Source organism: Mus caroli, unplaced genomic scaffold, assembly GCF_978045245.1.
Source record: "Mus caroli unplaced genomic scaffold, Mus_caroli_1 scaffold_5, whole genome shotgun sequence".
Taxonomy (NCBI): Eukaryota; Metazoa; Chordata; class Mammalia; order Rodentia; family Muridae; genus Mus; species Mus caroli.
This window is the reverse complement of record NW_028227260.1, coordinates 76,308,083-76,314,192: the sequence shown is the minus strand read 5'-3', so window position 1 is coordinate 76,314,192 and position 6,110 is coordinate 76,308,083. Positions and strand designations below refer to the sequence as shown.

At 37.1% G+C, this 6,110-nt stretch overlaps 1 pseudogene; it reads left to right on the top strand.

Moving 5' to 3' along the window:
* The first annotated feature begins 971 nt into the window (after positions 1-971).
* On the top strand, positions 972-2,657 carry LOC110286877 (shugoshin 1-like; annotated as a pseudogene).
* Positions 2,658-6,110: the final 3,453 nt, after the last annotated feature.

Sequence of the window (6,110 nt, the reverse complement as noted above, 5' to 3'; positions counted from 1 at the left end):
ATCCCTGACCAGCTGCCTTTTTCCACTTCGACCTATAACCTACCTACTCTCCATCTATTATCTCTGTAACTTTTGTACCTCTTGCACCACAAGAATGAGTTTATTTGTCATATCCTTCTCCCCTAGCAGACTATGCACATCTGTTTCATATATAGCTTTGCAATGCTATGCTACAGGAGTCCCAGACATATTTATAAATTAGACTGAACTGAGTTCATTATAACAATGATCTGATTTCTTGATCTTCAAACCACAAGTTAACAGGTATGATAATGCAGCTTAGAATACCTTCCTATGAAGAGAACATGAGCAAACCCTCTAGCTACGTATAAACTATCCAAGGAAGAAAAGCTTCCTGAAATATTTTCCACACAAATGTTATTATCCATCCCAACTTTATTTTTCACTAGAATCCTCTCTTTGTCTTATAAGAAAGGATGTGTACATAGGGGAGGATATAAGAAGAGGCAAACATTGTTTATATGAAATCCTTCAAACAAAGCAGAATTCTATACTCATTAGTGATTTGTCTTAAACTATTTTCTTTCTGACACATAAGTTTATGAGAAATGTTTAATTGGCAAATGGTATATTTTCCTTAAACTTGATTTTAAACATTCATATATTAGGAGTTATTTTATTACAAAAGAGTCTTGGGTTGTACCATACACTTGTTGTATTGGAATCTACATTCTAGCAAGATTCTCCAGTAATGTTACATACATTTTAAATTTTAAAATAGTTCCCTATGGTATATACACTCATTTTAAACATCACAAAAAACCTACAAGATCAATTTAATTTTTTCTTAGTATAGATACAAAAGCTCAGGTAAAAAACTGAATTGTCCTGGCAGAGAGGGAGGCTGCATCAGTCGTCTGGACCTGAGTGGCCGAGATGAATTTCTACAACACCTGACTTAATATTTCTAAGCTGAAAATCAAAATTATTGCTTTTTTTGAAAGACAAAGATGGCTAAGGAAAGGTGTCAGAAAAGATCCTTTCAAGATACCCTCGAAGACATTAAGAAGCGAATGAAAGAAAAAAGGAGTAAAAACTTGGTGGGGATTGGGAAACACAAGTCCTTTTGTGTTACACTGAGCCAAGTGCCCACTAACACTTCTACACTACTGAACTATTACCAAGATAACAACAGGTTATTAGTTTTGGCTTTGGAAAATGAAAAATCCAAAGTGAGAGAAGCACAGGATATATCATCCTGCAACTGAGAAGAGAATGCTACTACCTTATGTGTCAGCTGTATGCATTGAAAGAGAAGCTAACTTCCTGACAAGGTGAAGAAACTACTCAGAACTGGAAAGGACGTCCCTCAGAAGTGGTCTACAGCATTGACAGTATGACCAGGGACTTGTCAGTGAAGACCTTACAGCAAATGCTGTTGAAGAAACTGATTGTCCCTACCAAACCACAGAACCAAGTCCTGCTTTTACTCCAGAGACAAGGGGTTGCGATTTTGATTCAGGTAAAGTTGAGTCTACTGATGAAGTGATGAAGTCTTACATAGAACTGTATCTATCCGTCACCACTTGAGGAAAGATTTTAGTAATATAAGCCACTCCACAACCTTAGAGGATTGTAAAGCCAGTCCAAGAGTGGCACAGTCTCTGGAAGTTAAAGGAAATAGATGTAGAGAAGTAACCCTAACCCTGCATAGACTTGAAAATGTAAAACAAAATGCTTGTCTGTCGAACAAAGACCAAATTAACTTATGTTCTAGACTGATTAACCCAGCAAAGATTACTGAAACAGAAGTAATTTTATCATCTAAACCTGAGCAAATAGAAAGCAAGCATAAATGTGCACAAAAAAGAAGAGCAGAGCAAAGAAGAACCAACCAGAAATGCAAATCAAAATCCTCATTGAGGAGTAAGGGGAACAAAGGCAAAGATAAGCAGGGTTTACCCCCTACTACACGGGATGGAGGTATTGGTTCCAGTGATGCTTACAATTTTAATCTAAAAGGGACGGTTCACCACACCCCTTTGTGACAAAAAAATGAACAATGGCTGCAACAAAGAAACCAACAGCAGCAACCCAGAAGTGAGTGACCTAGAATGCAGTACCTCTGAGGACGAGTCTGATGACCTCTACCTGCCTCCTTCCAAGCGCTTGCAAGACTACAGAGACAGACCAGTGGCACACACCTTTAATCCCAGCACTTGGAGGCAGAGGCAGGTGGATTTCTGAGTTCGAGGCCAGCCTGGTTCCAGGACAGCCAGGGCTATACAGAGAAACCCAAAGGAAAAAAAAAAAAAAAAAAAAAAAAAAAAAGAGGACTTCAGTACCCAGATGTAAAAGAGATGAAGGAGGTGCTGCCATCTATAGCTCCTACTGGTATCCCACCTGAGACTCAAGAGTCACCTCATTGTAGCCTAAAGGATGTCACCAATATCCTGCAGCTTCCTAGAGTGAAAATCAGGAAGCTTTCTCCGCCTCCAAAACGGCATGAAGACAGCCCAGCAGTGTCTCTGACTAAATGCAGGTGTAGCACCATCAAAAGCTATAAAGAGCCAACACTCACTTCAAAGCTAAGAAGAGGGGACCCTTTCACAGACTTGTATTTCTTGAATTCTCCTGTTTTCAAGCAGAAAAGGGGTATGAGATGTCCTAAAAGAAGAACAAAGCAAACACAGTAACTCATTTGATTAGATACTGTTTAAGGTGATCCTTCTTTTTTACCTAATAAAATATTATGAGACAGTGCACAATGGGCAGAACCTCTACCAGGCTTTGATCAGGAGGGTCTCTTGGACATATACTTTGTATGGATTATTACCAACATCTAAAACTTCTCCAGCATCCCTATTTTTCCTTAAGCAGGAGAATTGCAAAATAGAAAACTTTCAGTGTAGAAAACTTACATAGGATGTAGATCTTTCATAAATTCTTACCATCACAGTAAGACATAAGTGGGTGAGGATCCCTTCTGTCATTGATTCTTTCTGTAAAATGTGTATTAAATGGTGATGAAGCGAATTAATGAATTGGGTTCTGGAACAAGGTAACTGTTGTGAACTGTGAGTACAATGCTATTCCTCAGCAGAATAATAGCACTGTCATGGACCTCAGGCTAGCCCTTTGTGCAGTCAGTCTACAGTGTAAATAAAGGTGTGAATAAAGGGGCTTCTGGTTTTGATATGTGAACAAAATAAAAGTATCCATTTCAGAAAAAAAGAAAAGAAAAGAAAACTGAATTGTTTAATATAAAAATTAATATTTAATGATACTACAATGTAAACACACACAAATACAAAGAAAGTTACATGCATACTATAGTGTATCTTTAATGATACACTAAGGGCTCCAGAATTTATTTCAAGAGATAGTGGATAGGGGTATTTTCAAAGGGATGTGTTAAAAAAATGGTTCCACAAACCTACATGAGATAGATTAGAAAAAGAAGTTTGGAGAACAAGAAAAATATAGCATCCCCACAGATGTCCCATTGCAGCTCTATAGAGTACTTAATCATACCAAACCCTTTGTATGCTTTTCATATACTGAGTTAACTTACGATGAATGGCAAGATTCACAGATAATTCATTTTTTAATCCCCTGAGTCATTTAGCACAGTGCTTTGCACATAGTAAGTACTCAATAATATGTGAATCATGAACAAAAAAACTTTCTAAATTCTCTCTGCTTCTCCTCAACCAAAATAATACCCTCTCCATAGTATTTTCTTCAAAAAACTAACAGACCAAACTTCAAATCTTAGATTAATAACTACTGATTATAATACCTTTGTCTCCCACCTTAAAATGTGAATCCCTTCAGGGCAGTAAAGCTCAGGTCTGTATTTTTGAACCCCAAAAGAAAAGGAAAATTGCTGGGCCCTTACTTCAAAACTATTAGGAATTTTAAGACAATGGTGGAGTGTGAGAATGCTTCTGAGTTGCAGGCCCTGTATGTGTAAGTCTTAACTTCAGGAGCTGGCCTTGAGGGCAATGCTTCTGTGTTATATATTGTTTTACCCATGATTCTTATCATGAGAATCTTGTAGAGATGTTGATTAAATGTACTGAGCAAACAATGAAGGTCAGGAGAGTTGCATAAAATGGGAAGGTTTACTTGGGCAAAATCTAATATAAGTGAAGTCTCTTGCATAGTTAGATAGCCTGCTGAGGACACAGCCAGGAGTGAGTGTCATCTGCTGTCATTTTACCCTTCCCCTCTCTGGGCATCTTACCCTGACCATCTGTATTGCAAAATTTATATGTAAGAGCACCTCATCCAAAAGCATTGTTTTGTTCTGTGATGACTCACACTTTAGGAGACTCTAGCTTTCGTTTCCTTCTTTATTTTTTCCCTGATGTAATGGCAATGGTTTAATATGTATGAAGTGAACAGCTGAAGGGATTTTTATAGACAGAAACAATGTGTTGACTAATAACATAAGACAGGAGGGGTTGGTACTCATATAGCAAACAAGGTTACGTTATTTGAAAACATGTTGCAGACCAATTCTAGTTAAATGTTTGAAAAATGTAGAAGGGCAGAAAAGTATATATTGATCACCCTCTCTGAAGGACAGCACATAGCTCTGAGATGAGCTATAACCATGAAGAATCATTTTATCTACTACACAGACAAGCAATTTATCGACTTTCTTTTTTTTTATCACACTTGAGTATCCTACCCACAAAACACAAATATTTATCTTAATATCTGAAAATGCCTCTCTATGACACTAAGGAAAAGAAGCTACTTAAAAGGCATCAGTCCCCCGCCCATCTTCCTCATTTTATCCAAGTTGCTGCAGCCTTTGCTCCGGAGCCACAGGCAAGGCTTAGCAATTGTAATGGTGACCCCCAGTGGCAACAGCTTGCAAATGAAAGCCTTGCTGTTTCTCTACCAAGGATGTCAACTTTATTAAAATGCTTTCTTTATAAAGGATATTGGCGATTTTGTTGAACTGTAATAAAAATGAACCACATGTTTGCTGCAAAAAAAATCAATACATTCTCCTCCACTTTATTGTCACCAGTTAAATACACAAGTTTCCCTTTTGAAGTAAAAAGCAGAGTCTCCAGGAAGTCTGCTAAACACCGATGTCATCGCATTTTTCTTTTCTCCAAAGAGAGGTTTTTTAAAAAAGCCTGTGTCCACCTGTACCCTGAATATCTGTTAGGTTTCTGAAAATCTGCCTCATAGAGAATTTAATAGGCAGTCACTTATGTAAGTATCATTGAACTCTGGAATGATCACTGTCATCCATCTGAACTCTGGAAAGTTGTGTGGTCAATAATACTTTAAAAACTTTAAAGATATTGGCCTTCCCACCAGAAACTCACATTCAAACAGAAGACCAAATAAAGCCCCAATTCAATAGTAGCAAATTCAATAATAGCAATTTTGACAGTAACTCAAAATAATGAAGTGTAGGGTCCTATACCATAACCAATTTTCACAACATGAAACTTTTATTTGGTAATAAATAAGGTGATGAAGGGAAAATATACTATTATATACTATTAGTACATTAAGGCCTTGAAGGCTCAGTTTCATATACAGGCTCTTCATACAAATATCCTTACTTTGACACCAACTGCTGATATTGAAGAGAAGTAACTTGTAGATCAGGATAAACTGTAGCCCCCAACTTTACTACAAATCAGAATCACCAGGCCTGCTTCCCAGACTAATGGTATCATAATTGTTAGACTATAATGCACCGGCATCATTATTTTTTAAGGCTCCGTGATTCTAAGCAATTCTCATGAAGAACTATGCTTAACTGGCTTTCTTAGTGCAAAGATAGATTAGCATATCATTTACCTAACATGTTATTTACATAACTTAAGAATGTGTGCGTGCTATCTGCAAATACTCGATTATAGCACTATGTGGAAAGCTTTTTAAATGCTAGTACACCAGATTCCTTTTAACAGAATTTCTCTAGACAGTTCCTCCATACCACGAGTGGTTTTAAAAACTTCCCCAGGTGATATCAAAATGAAGTCAAGGTTGAACAACATTGCACACTCCAATGCTGAGAATAAACAATTTTTAAAAAGCTAACCTGACACAACAAAATCATTTTAATGTGCAACATATGCTTCTTTTTTAAAGTAAACTTTGAGGCTATG